Source organism: Telmatherina bonti (genome assembly GCF_933228915.1).
Source record: "Telmatherina bonti genome assembly, chromosome: 3".
NCBI lineage: Eukaryota > Metazoa > Chordata > Actinopteri > Atheriniformes > Telmatherinidae > Telmatherina > Telmatherina bonti.
Window position 1 is genome coordinate 34,386,429 of NC_136621.1, and position 14,025 is coordinate 34,400,453.

At 39.8% G+C, this 14,025-nt stretch overlaps 1 protein-coding gene across 1 annotated transcript in view; it reads right to left on the reverse strand.

The window, feature by feature from the left end:
• The window catches only part of LOC306775016 (uncharacterized protein), a gene marked incomplete at its 5' end in the record, with an annotated part of 83,108 nt that overhangs the window by 2,727 nt on the left and 66,356 nt on the right, over positions 1 to 14,025 (reverse strand). The gene's annotated exons all lie outside the window — the stretch shown is intronic.

Below are 14,025 nucleotides of genomic sequence, written 5' to 3' on the forward strand. Positions count from 1 at the left end.
ACAAGTTCAGATTTAATGGGTGACATTATAATGTATGAAAGCTGTGACTGCAGCAAAGCAAGCAAAAAAAAACAGAAGTGCACCTTCTGATGTGAATTTTCCAGTTACACTGCAAGGTGGGACAAGGAGTTTCTATAATATAAAAAGCATTTGGAAAAACAAACCATGCTTTTACTTGTTTAGATAGAGAATGCAGATATTGCTGAGGAAAAAAGTGAAGGAGAAAAAAGAGGAAACGGCTCATGTGAACACTCAGTAGGACTGCTTACTGGAAGCAACAGAATAACATGCTATGTTAGGATTGCGCGAATCTGAATTCAAAACAAAATGAGGGTTACAGGGAATGTTTAGTTCCAGCTTGTGTGGCCAGAGCATTAGCAGTCATTCCTCTTTGAAGCAAATGTTAAAGCGTAGCTTTGGGGAAAAAGCTTGCAAGTTTTCACCAGGTCTCATCTTACCCTTCTCAGAGATTTATCAGTATCAAATGTCCCAGGTAGCTGTGAAGCCTCACAAAAGGGGAATTCTTCATCTGATGTCTCTGAAGCGTGTGAAGATTCTTCACTTTCTTCGTCCACATGATGAGGAGGCTTGAGCACAAAAGAAGCATCCTCATAATCTTCACTTTCAGAAGACAACAGCACTTTTTGATTAGTCGTTTCCTGCAGTTCAAGATGGCCACGCTGATCCTGGGCTTCACTTTCACTTGGCTCAGTTCTTGCATCAAGTCCTTCAAGTTCAGTCTCAGAGAAATCAGAAACTCCTTGTTTGCAGTCGAAGTAAGGCTCTGCGTCAGAAGATTCGACCGTTGAGCTGTCTGTGTCATGTTGCATTACTGTTGCGCAATCGGGAGATGTGTGGGTTAAGACGTCGTAGACAGAGGAGGTGTCATGTGCATGTGGGATGGCGTACTCCTCATCAGAAGCCGATGAGGCCAAGTCGCTTTTTGATTGGACTGAGGCAGACTGAGCGACCGAAATGTCATGGCCAACTGGAGTTGGGCTTTCTCCAGACTGGTGCTCACAGGTCCTTTGACTACCCTCATCTGAGGATATCTCAGAGTCCCCCAAGGAAGGATCTGGAATCAGCTCCGTAAAGCTGAAATGTCTCGCAGTCGTCACTGTCTCAGGAGTCAGATCAGACAACGACTGGGAGGAAATGGTTTCAGTGGAAGCTCCATCTCCATGGCAGGAATATTTATCTTGGATACTCTGAGTTGATGTTTGCAGTATCACACCCTTTAACTCATCAGGTTGTGTGGCTGAGCCACATCCTTCATGATTGACAGGAGTGTCACTCGTAAAAACTTCTCCACAAAGATTAGTCCAAATCTCCTCAGGTGCATCGGTCTCTGAGGGATACTTTTCAATATTTACAGTATTTATGTTGGATGGTTCATTGTCTTCACTGAGGCTTTTGGGAGATTTTGGAACTGGGAGGAATTCAGCAGGGGGTACATAGCAGTCTTGGTTAACGTCAAAGCTTGCCTCTGAATTTTTTGTTGTATTAGGAGGGACTGCAACATTTGTGATACCTTCAACAGGCTGTGCAATCGATGACATGCTGACTCCTTGGGTATCACTTTCTTCCATAGGGCACTGATCTCTTTGTGAATGCTCTTGAAACTTGTAAATGTCCCCAACTTCAGGGCTGCCATCATGAGACACGGACAGAGTTTTGTTTGGTGTCTCTTGTCTGAATTTAAGTTTCATCTCCTTCAGATCTGACAGAAGCTGGTCAAGCTGAGGGGATCCTGACTCTGGGGATGTTGCTGTTGAGTCTGCAGACATGATGGTGAGTTTGTCTTGGCTGTCTTCTGAATCTGGCATCATAGAGGCTGGTTTATCTAAGCCAGGGTCAGTACTTTGACAGGACAATGAGAATTCTTCATGATTTTCCTGCGGTGAGCGATTTTGACCGGTCACTGTCATGGCACATTGTGTTTTACCCAAATCCAAGGTATTTGGAATGACTATGTCTAGTTTTGCAGAGGAGGGAGCAAGAGAATCTCCTGCCAAGAGTGGCGTCTCAGTCGGAGAGACCTGAGTCAATCCTAAATCTACAATATTTGATTTTGAGGACTGTGAAAGATTGATCTTGGAAGATGACGCTGAGATCTGAAAGAAATGGTGAAATGGAATGGGAAAACAAATTAAAAATAAAAATGATTTATGGTGTCTTTGGTGATGAAATGAAGACTCAAATGAAACATGCATTCAGGACAAACATCGTTCTAAGCATGTCAGCAAAGTCTCAAATGAAAAATCTCACTTTAGGCCACATGCTTATATGTCATAATCATTAATATATTATTAACATAAACAGACAGATGACAAAAGATAAGAAACATCTGAACTCCTTATGTCATCACTGGGGGAAGGGGCGTTTGCTTGTTGGTTTGGGTCAACGTAGATTAAAGTGTCTAATGGGTGGAGTAAATTGATATAAAAAGTTAATGAAAACCTTTACCCTGAAACGTTTCTACTCTGATTGAAATCAGCTCATATAAGTTCATAATGCTCCTATAGGATGTGGGACACCGAATGGTTTGATAATCAAGTGCTATGTTTAGTTCTTAAAGACACATTACGTAATTTCCCAACCTAAAAAATTCACATTCCTGACTCGTTTGCTGTCAGTTACATCTATTATGTTCATTTCTGGAAAGCACACCACACAACATCTTCTTCCCACAAAGCCAAGTGATGTTGCTTTATGCATAGTGGTAAATGCTACCAAACAAATATAAATGCGGTGGCCTTTTTGAAGATGAACTGCGGCTACCTCAGTAAAGAAAAACATGAGAAAGCATCATTGAAGGAAGAGAGAGAAAGAAAGACAAAGACAAAGGAACTGAACAAGAGAAAAGACAAGAGTCAAGATATGACTAGCTAGAGCTCACAGAACTGGTAATATGCGGGACAGGTGGGGGTGCATCACTGAGAATATATACACCTCACAGACACACCTCAAAAAATTAAAATATTATGAAAGAGTTCAATATTTTTCGGCACTCATTTCAGAATGTGAAAGCCATATAAATAAAATGGAGTGTCTCAGAAAATTTGAATATTACATAAGAGCAATGAAAAAATTATATTTTTAACAGAAATGTCAGGCTTCTGAAGAGTATGTTCATTTCCATGCACTCAGTACTTGGTTGGGTTTCGTTTTGCTTGAATTACTGCATCAATGCGACGTGGCAATGGAAGCGATCAGTGTGTGTAACGGAAGCCCAGGTTGCTTTGATAGCAGCCTTCAGGTCATCTACATAGTTGGGTCTGGTGTCTCTCATCTTCCTCTTGGCAAAACCCCACAGATTGTCTGGGGGTGAGTTCAGATCAGGTGAGTTTGTTGGCAAATCAAGCACCGTAACACCATGGTCATTGAAGCAGCTTTTGGTAGCTTTGGCAGGTATGTGTCATAAATCTTTAAAATATCTAGGTTTTAAATTCTGAAATTAGTGAAAAAATATTTATCTTTTTTTTTTATAATATTCGGATTTTCTGAGATGTACCTGTAACATAAGTTTTATATGTCTTTAACCCAATTTAAACAAAATTTTGACAGCATTTATCAAACAAACAACTAAAGCTGCAAAGAATCAGTGTCAAAGAGCCCAAGCTGTTCTTACGGCAAATGGTGGCTCAGCAAACAGGATGTAATTACATACAATACTCTACAGTGCATAACATTGCACGCTTACATAAAGACTCTGAAATCTTAGTTGCTATTTTTTCCTTTTGCCGTACCCTAGACCGAAAGAGATATATTTTCTGTCAGAACATCAGTGTCCCATGTCTTCATACCAGTTCTAGCATGATGTTGACTACTTTCCATGTTTAGCCAGTTTTTACATTATCACATACTGTATGCTTTTAAGGAGGAAGGAGAAGATGATTGGATGCTTTAATTCAATCTAAAACTCAACACTAAATGGTTAAATGGTTAGACCAATATGTTCTAAATCTCCTGGACATAAAGCTCTGGTCCACATGGTTATATTCATGTACTGGGATTGTTGTTATGTAACGTGAATGCCGCTTGAATGAAAACAGCCAAGAAATACTCGGAAAACTCACAACAAAAATCATTAAACATATAACTATTTTGTTTTGCATAAATAGAGAAATGTATATATTACATGTTTTCTGGTTGGGGTAAAACCCCTCAGATAGACTGTTTTCCTCTCATCTTTTCACCTGTCTGTATGCTAATAACATTAATTCAATTAATGACATACATCAAAAAAGCAGGGTATCATTGACTTAGAGTGTTTAAAGAAAGTATTTTTCAAACATTATTTTATATTATCATTATAATGTCATTTTGTCATATGACTGCGAGACACATTAAAGTAAAAAAAATGGATTTGGTGTAATGAATAGCAAACGTGTGGACAAATCTAAGTCAGAAAGATAAAACAACAACAAAGAAAAATAGGCCTCTATTGCTTTTGAAGGGTAAATAGTATTGGTCTTATAAAAATGAACCACTATTTTAGTGACAAAACAAACAAAAGATTCAGTCAACATAACCAACACACAATATGTTTTCAGCCAAAGTATTTAAGGTGGGAAAGGGTGGGGGGGAAGGAATGGTGATACAGACACAGTGATACAGTGATCTTTTCACAATTTAGCATTTGAAATGAATTTATCAGCTGAACTGTATGGCTGCCACTGGGCCTTGTAACATTTCCAAACCCAGTAAAGAGGTATGTTTGAATAATCCTTTTATGTTTGTTAAGAAGAGCATGAAGTTTGCGGACAGGAACGAGCATGACAAACAGCACATGCCTTTAACTGCCATCATGTTAAATTTTGCTGTTAATAAATATCTTTAGAGTGGATTTCAACTTATTTAAATTGTGATTTTTTTTTTATAAAAATAGAAAAAAGTGAAGATGGTATTACTGAGACAAGGTCAATTCTTTTAGCTATGTTTTACGACAGCATCACTTCATCTGCTGATATTCAAACATGCCAAAACAAGACACTAAAGGCCTTAAGTTATTAGTAAAAGCTTGAAGAGCATCTGCTACATTCCGACTTAGTATTTTGCCATGTTCTTTAAAACCTTTGAAGCCAACACTGCACTCACTGACAAGCAGAGCTTTTGCTGTCTTACCGAGACCAAGGATCCCTTTTTCTTGTTCTTGCTCATGGACTTTCTTTTCAAGTTCTTGGAGGACCAAATCTTGGATGGACGTCCTCTTAGTTGTGATTCAGGAGCTGTCCATTTTAGTTTATGCACCAGTGATCTATTTTCACGTTATTTTTCTTTTGTTTATGGACAGTCTCTTCAAGTTGGACAGCATGATGATACCATTTCTTTTTATTCTACACAATGGCAAGTGACTCAACTCAGTGTAAAACTACCGAACAATTGGTTTGACTTGATGTAATTTTAGATTATTTGCATACTCTCAATAAAAGATACATTATTTCATGTTTTATAATGGATAAAAAGATCATACAGCCAAATCTCGGTTCATGCCATCGATATAAGAATGTGGATCTGCTACTGTAAATATGTCTGCTTGAAAAAATAAAAACATGCAGCTGGGATCACCGACTGACTAATATTTTGAAACTTAATCCTGGTCTAGCCTGAGAGAACTTCTTAGGCCCTTTATAAGACCCAAACTACATCACTAAAAAAAGAGCATATTACAGATAGAATCTCACTGTTACAGACACACTCTCCTATTTCTCACCACCTTCTCCAGACTTGCCTATGTTGTCTATCGCCTGAATTTGTGTTTATGTGTACATGAGGTGTTTCTTTTGTCTCTCCAGACTGCACCCCCATGAGGCACAGTCTGGTGGTACCTGTATTTTGCCCTCTTTCCCCGATCCTAATGTACTTCTGTTCTTTTCTGTTGAAAGGCAGCGCCGGATAAAACTGGCTGCGAGGCCTCAGGACTGCCTGGCCTGTTATCTTGTGTTTGTTTGTTTGTTTGTCTGATCTTGCTCGGGTTGTACTGGAACCTTGGATTTCCCTTCGGGGATAAATAAAGTATTCTTGTATTGTATTGTATTGTATTGTATTGTATTAGATAGGTAAAGAAAACTTTCACAAGAGTGTAAAAAACTTATTAATAAGCCTGTATTGCAACTTTTTGTTTTTGTTTTGATTTATTACTTTTACACAATATACAACAGAAGTTAGTATCAGCTTGTTCACTAAAAAAATCCTGACTGGCAAACTCTAAGAAAATTACAATACATCATTGAAAATTATTTTTAATGTGAAAAAAATAAAGAAATATGATGTACTGATATGTGAGGTAATCATGTTAAATGATGAGTTTATTTTTTCATTTTTCTGTCCAGGAAAAGGTAAAAAAAATCCAAACCCACTGATATTGTGAAGCATGTTGACCCATGCTAACTAGTGTAGCTAACCATGCTATCTAGATATGCTCAGATAGCTAGCAAACCAACAACATGGAAATGTAAGAATCTTGCGGTGTTTTGTGTGTTCAAAACAAACTATTTTAATGCCGTTTTAGGAGGTTTCATTTGAGTCGATCTGACATCTGTTAATCTCAATCAGCGTCAGCAGCAGATGTAGCCCATGTTAGCTTGATTTCAGACACAAATCGTTTTCCTCTTTCTTCGACTTCATAAGTGTCCATTTGTTTCTGTAGATTGACTTTAATGTCTGAAGTCAGGTACATGTCTCATAGCCCAGATAAAAAATTATTTTATTATTATTGTGAGAGCCAAATTTATAAATGTGGAAAATGCTTTAGTCACTACTGTTTGGCTAGGTTGTTAATGGGATAACATATTGATAATAGGCTGTTATGTATTACTACTACACCACAAATTTAAATGTCACTCAAAATTGTATCAAGCTGAAGGATGGGTCATTTGTTAGGTCAGATACAAAATATTTATTTAATTCTATAACTTGGCCAAAAATCTTTGAAGTAGCTACTCTACTTTTATTTTATATAAAATAAAGTAGAATAAATAGTTGGGTTATTTTATTTAAAGAGTTCAATCAGTGTCACAGTTTGAGTTTGGTGCTTATTATTTATGTGTTGCAATATTCCTACTTTGCCAAACCTTTGGTGAAAGGAAGTAAACTTTTCAAATGTTTTGACATGTTGATAAATATTTTTAGTGCTATCTTTAAAGGTTATATCCATAACTTGTTTTATATGTGAAGCTAAGGTGCAAATTTGACTACCAATTAAACTAAATGTAAATTTAGTTTTCTTGCACCTTGTTGTCTTTAGATTTCAGTTATAACCTCTTTTGCACTGCTTGTCGGCTTTGTGGCCTTAATCTACTAAGTGTTTGAAAGTGTTTGATGATGCTGAAAAAAGCTACATTGATTGAAAGGGGACACAGTTATGAATGAATTGACACTGAACAGATTTCAACAAGGTGTAAATTACGTCAAATATAAGACGCAATATGTTGAAAAAGATTTTTAAAAGCTTTCAGACAACTTAAATAGGCAGTGAGAACAATTTCCTTTGTACACTGGATCATACAAATGGGAAATAAGTACACCTTTGCCTCTTTTCTGTAATAATTGAATTGATGAAGAGTTATCGGAAGAAGATTCAGGGCAAGAGGGGTTGTTTGATTCTGGGGACAATGCCCTACAACTAAAAAACTTCTCCAGTTGAAAGTCTGATAAAACTGACTGTGGAGACTCTGGTCTGTTGTGGTCAAAAAGAACTTCCAGGCACAAATCAGTGTCTTCCCAGTCTGATAATGCAGATTCTGGTGTAAAGGACCTTTCAGCACAATACTCAATATGAGTACATGTGAACTGAGGAACAGGTGAATCAGGAGAGAGGGGTCTCAAGTCATCTTCAGAGTCTATGGAGTCCTGGGAATCTGGTCCTAATGATGATAACCAGTCATTTATGAAGGAGCAGCTGTAATCATCTGCTGATTCCAAAGGAGACATCATACGTTCACAATGTAACACTCTGTAACTCTGAATTGGCTCTTTTTGTTTTTCAAACGCAACTCCTCGCACAACATCTGCATATGTCAGAGGTCTGTTAGCAGACAGATGTGGAGACACAATTGCAGTTGGATGTGTACCTGCACCTGAGTGTTTGTCCACAAAATCTAAAGGAAGTGAATCTGGTGAATCTGCTCTGCTTTCATTAAACATGTCCTGGAGACAAAAGTCCAAATCTTCACCATCTGACAACGATGACAGAGATGATGTTGGTCTATATTCAGAAATACGTAAATAATAGTCACAGTGTTGGTTGTTTGATTGGCCATATGTCATGTGAGGAGACAAAGTCAGACCTTCATCTGATGCTACAGACTCTGGGGAAGATGCTCTGAAATCAGTCAGCCATTCATGCAATAGGGAATAGTCAAAATCTGAAGACAAAGACTCTGGGGACAATGCCCTGCTAGTAAATAACTTCTCCAGTTGAAAGTCTGATAAAACTGACTGTGGAGACTCTGGTCTGCTGTGATCAAAAAGAACTTCCAGACACAAATCAGTGTCTTCCCAGTCTGATAATGCAGATTCTGGTGTAAAGGACCTGCATCCTGACCTTTCAGCACAATACTCAAAATGAGTACATGTGAACTGAGGAACAGGTGAATCAGGAGAGAGGGGTCTCAAGTCATCTTCAGAGTCTATGGAGTCCTGGGAATCTGGTCCTAATGATGATAACCAGTCATTTATGAAGGAGCAGCTGTAATCATCTGCTGATTCCAAAGGAGACATCATATGTTCACAATGTAACACTCTGCAACTCGGAATTGGCTCTTTTTGTTTTTCAAACGCAAATCCTCGCACAACATCTGCATATGTCAGAGGTCTGTTAGCAGACAGATGTGGAGACACAATTGCAGTTGGATGTGTACCTGCACCTGAGTGTTTGTCCACAAAATCTAAAGGAAGTGAATCTGGTGAATCTGCTCTGCTTTCATTAAACATGTCCTGGAGACAAAAGCCCAAATCCTCACCATCTGACAACGATGACAGAGATGATGTTGGTCTATATTCAGAAATACGTAAATAATAGTCACAGTGTTGGTTGTTTGATTGGCCAAATGTCATGTGAGGAGACAAAGACAGACCTTCATCTGATGCTACAGACTCTGGGGAAGATGCTCTGAAATCAGTCAGCCATTCATGCAATAGGGAATAGTAAAAATCTGAAGACAAAGACTCTGGGGACAATGCCCTGCTACTAAATAACTTCTCCAGTTGAAAGTCTGATAAAACTGACTGTGGAGACTCTGGTCTGCTGTGATCAAAAAGAACTTCCAGACACAAATCAGTGTCTTCCCAGTCTGATAAAGCAGATTCTGGTGTAAAGGACCTGCATCCTGACCTTTCAGCACAATACTCAATATGAGTACATGTGAACTGAGGAACAGGTGAATCAGGAGAGAGGGGTCTCAAGTCATCTTCAGAGTCTATGGAGTCCTGGGAATCTGGTTCTAACGATGGTATCCAGTCATTTATGAGGCTGAATTGATCCTCTGATGACGCAGAAGGAGGCCATACACCTTTAAACTGTAAAGTTCTGCAGCTCATAATGGGATCTCGTTGCTTTTCGTATGGAACTTTTCGCACAACATCTGCATATGTCAGAGGTCTGTTAGCAGACAGATGTGGAGACACAATTGCAGTTGGATGTGTACCTGCAACTGAGTGTTTGTCCACAAAATCTAAAGGAAGTGAATCTGGTGAGTCTGCTCTGCTTTCATTAAACATGTCCTGGAGACAAAAGTCCAAATCTTCACCATCTGACAACGATGACAGAGATGATGTTGGTCTATATTCAGAAATACGTAAATAATAGTCACAGTGTTGGTTGTTTGATTGGCCATATGTCAAGTGAGGAGACAAAGTCAGACCTTCATCTGATGCTACAGACTCTGGGGAAGATGCTCTGAAGTCAACCAGCCATTCATGCAATAGGGAATAGTCAAAATCTGAAGACAAAGACTCTGGGGACAATGCCCTGCTACTAAATAACTTCTCCAGTTGAAAGTCTGATAAAACTGACTGTGGAGACTCTGGTCTGCTTTGGTCAAAAAGAACTTCCAGGCACAAATCAGTGTCTTCCCAGTCTGATAATGCAGATTCTGGTGTAAAGGACCTGCATCCTGACCTTTCAGCACAATACTCAATATGAGTACATGTGAACTGAGGAACAGGTGAATCAGGAGAGAGGGGTCTCAAGTCATCTTCAGAGTCTATGGAGTCCTGGGAATCTGGTCCTAATGATGATAACCAGTCATTTATGAAGGAGCAGCTGTAATCATCTGCTGATTCCAAAGGAGACATCATACGTTCACAATGTAACACTCTGCAGCGCGGAATTGGCTCTTTTTGATTTTCAAACGCAAGTCCTCGCACAACATCTGCATATGTCAGAGGTCTGTTAGCAGACAGATGTGGAGACACAATTGCAGTTGGATGTGTACTTGCACCTGAGTGTTTGTCCACAAAACCTAAAGGAAGTGAATCTGGTGAGTCTGCTCTGCTTTCATTAAACATGTCATGGAGACAAAAGTCCAAATCTTCACCATCTGACAACGATGACAGAGATGATGTTGGTCTATATTCAGAAATACGTAAATAATAGTCACAGTGTTGGTTGTTTGATTGGCCATATGTCATGTGAGGAGACAAAGTCAGACCTTCATCTGATGCTACAGACTCTGGGGAAGATGCTCTGAAGTCAACCAGCCATTCATGCAATAGGGAATAGTCAAAATCTGAAGACAAAGACTCTGGGGACAATGCCCTGCTACTAAATAACTTCTCCAGTTGAAAGTCTGATAAAACTGACTGTGGAGACTCTGGTCTGCTTTGGTCAAAAAGAACTTCCAGGCACAAATCAGTGTCTTCCCAGTCTGATAATGCAGATTCTGGTGTAAAGGACCTGCATCCTGACCTTTCAGCACAATACTCAATATGAGTACATGTGAACTGAGGAACAGGTGAATCAGGAGAGAGGGGTCTCAAGTCATCTTCAGAGTCTATGGAGTCCTGGGAATCTGGTCCTAATGATGATAACCAGTCATTTATGAAGGAGCAGCTGTAATCATCTGCTGATTCCAAAGGAGACATCATACGTTCACAATGTAACACTCTGCAGCGCGGAATTGGCTCTTTTTGATTTTCAAACGCAAGTCCTCGCACAACATCTGCATATGTCAGAGGTCTGTTAGCAGACAGATGTGGAGACACAATTGCAGTTGGATGTGTACTTGCACCTGAGTGTTTGTCCACAAAACCTAAAGGAAGTGAATCTGGTGAGTCTGCTCTGCTTTCATTAAACATGTCATGGAGACAAAAGTCCAAATCTTCACCATCTGACAACGATGACAGAGATATTGTGGGTCTATATTCAGAATAACATAAATAATAGTCACAGTGTTGATTGTTTGATTGGCCATATGTCATGTGAAAAGACAAAGACAGACCTTCATCTGATGCGACAGACTCTGGGGAAGATGCTCTGAAGTCAGTCAGCCATTCATGCAATAGGGAATAGTCAAAATCTGAAGACAAAGACTCTGGGGACAATGACCTGCTACTAAATAACTTCTCCAGTTGAAAGTCTGATAAAACTGACTGTGGAGACTCTGGTCTGCTGTGGTCAAAAAGAACTTCCAGGCACAAATCAGTGTCTTCCCAGTCTGATAATGCAGATTCTGGTGTAAAGGACCTGCATCCTGACCTTTCAGCACAATATTCAATATGAGTACATGTGAACTGAGGAACAGGTGAATCAGGAGAGAGGGGTCTCAAGTCATCTTCAGAGTCTATGGAGTCCTGGGAATCTGGTCCTAACGATGATATCCAGTCATTTATGAGGCTGAATTGATCCTCTGATGACGCAGAAGGAGGCCATACACCTTTAAACTGTAAAGTTCTGCAGCTCATAATGGGATCTCGTTGCTTTTCGTATGGAACTTTTCGCACAACATCTGCATATGTCAGAGGTCTGTTAGCAGACAGATGTGGAGACACAATTGCAGTTGGATGTGTACCTGCAACTGAGTGTTTGTCCACAAAATCTAAAGGAAGTGAATCTGGTGAGTCTGCTCTGCTTTCATTAAACATGTCCTGGAGACAAAAGTCCAAATCTTCACCATCTGACAACGATGACACAGATGATGTTGGTCTATATTCAGAAATACGTAAATAATAGTCACAGTGTTGGTTGTTTGATTGGCGAAATGTCATGTGAGGAGACAAAGACAGACCTTCATCTGATGCGACAGACTCTGGGGAAGATGCTCTGAAGTCAGTCAGCCACTCATGCAATAGGGAATAGTCAAAATCTGAAGACAAAGACTCTGGGGACAATGACCTGCTACTAAATAACTTCTCCAGTTGAAAGTCTGATAAAACTGACTGTGGAGACTCTGGTCTGCTTTGGTCAAAAAGAACTTCCAGGCACAAATCAGTGTCTTCCCAGTCTGATAATGCAGATTCTGGTGTAAAGGACCTGCATCCTGACCTTTCAGCACAATACTCAATATGAGTACATGTGAACTGAGGAACAGGTGAATCAGGAGAGAGGGGTCTCAAGTCATCTTCAGAGTCTATGGAGTCCTGGGAATCTGGTCCTAATGATGATAACCAGTCATTTATGAAGGAGCAGCTGTAATCATCTGCTGATTCCAAAGGAGACATCATACGTTCACAATGTAACACTCTGCAACTTGGAATTGGCTCTTTTTGTTTTTCAAACGCAACTCCTCGCACAACATCTGCATATGTCAGAGGTCTGTTAGCAGACAGATGTGGAGACACAATTGCAGTTGGATGTGTACCTGCACCTGAGTGTTTGTCCACAAAATCTAAAGGAAGTGAATCTAGTGAATCTGCTCTGCTTTCATTAAACATGTCCTGGAGATAAAAGTCCAAATCTTCACCATCTGGCAACGATGACAGAGATGTTGTGGGTCTATATTCAGAATAATATAAATAATAGTCACAGTGTTGATTGTTTGATTGGCCATATGTCATGTGAAAAGACAAAGACAGACCTTCATCTGATGCGACAGACTCTGGGGAAGATGCTCTGAAGTCAGTCAGCCATTCATGCAATAGGGAATAGTCAAAATCTGAAGACAAAGACTCTGGGGACAATGACCTGCTACTAAATAACTTCTCCAGTTGAAAGTCTGATAAAACTGACTGTGGAGACTCTGGTCTGCTGTGGTCAAAAAGAACTTCCAGGCACAAATCAGTGTCTTCCCAGTCTGATAATGCAGATTCTGGTGTAAAGGACCTGCATCCTGACCTTTCAGCACAATACTCAATATGAGTACATGTGAACTGAGGAACAGGTGAATCAGGAGAGAGGGGTCTCAAGTCATCTTCAGAGTCTATGGAGTCCTGGGAATCTGGTCCTAATGATGATAACCAGTCATTTATGAAGGAGCAGCTGTAATCATCTGCTGATTCCAAAGGAGACATCATACGTTCACAATGTAACACTCTGCAACTTGGAATTGGCTCTTTTTGTTTTTCAAACGCAACTCCTCGCACAACATCTGCATATGTCAGAGGTCTGTTAGCAGACAGATGTGGAGACACAATTGCAGTTGGATGTGTACCTGCACCTGAGTGTTTGTCCACAAAATCTAAAGGAAGTGAATCTGGTGAGTCTGCTCTGCTTTCATTAAACATGTCCTGGAGACAAAAGTCCAAATCTTCACCATCTGACAACGATGACAGAGATGATGTTGGTCTATATTCAGAAATACGTAAATAATAGTCACAGTGTTGGTTGTTTGATTGGCCATATGTCAAGTGAGGAGACAAAGTCAGACCTTCATCTGATGCTACAGACTCTGGGGAAGATGCTCTGAAGTCAACCAGCCATTCATGCAATAGGGAATAGTCAAAATCTGAAGACAAAGACTCTGGGGACAATGCCCTGCTACTAAATAACTTCTCCAGTTGAAAGTCTGATAAAACTGACTGTGGAGACTCTGGTCTGCTGTGATCAAAAAGAACTTCCAGACACAAATCTGTGTCTTCCCAGTC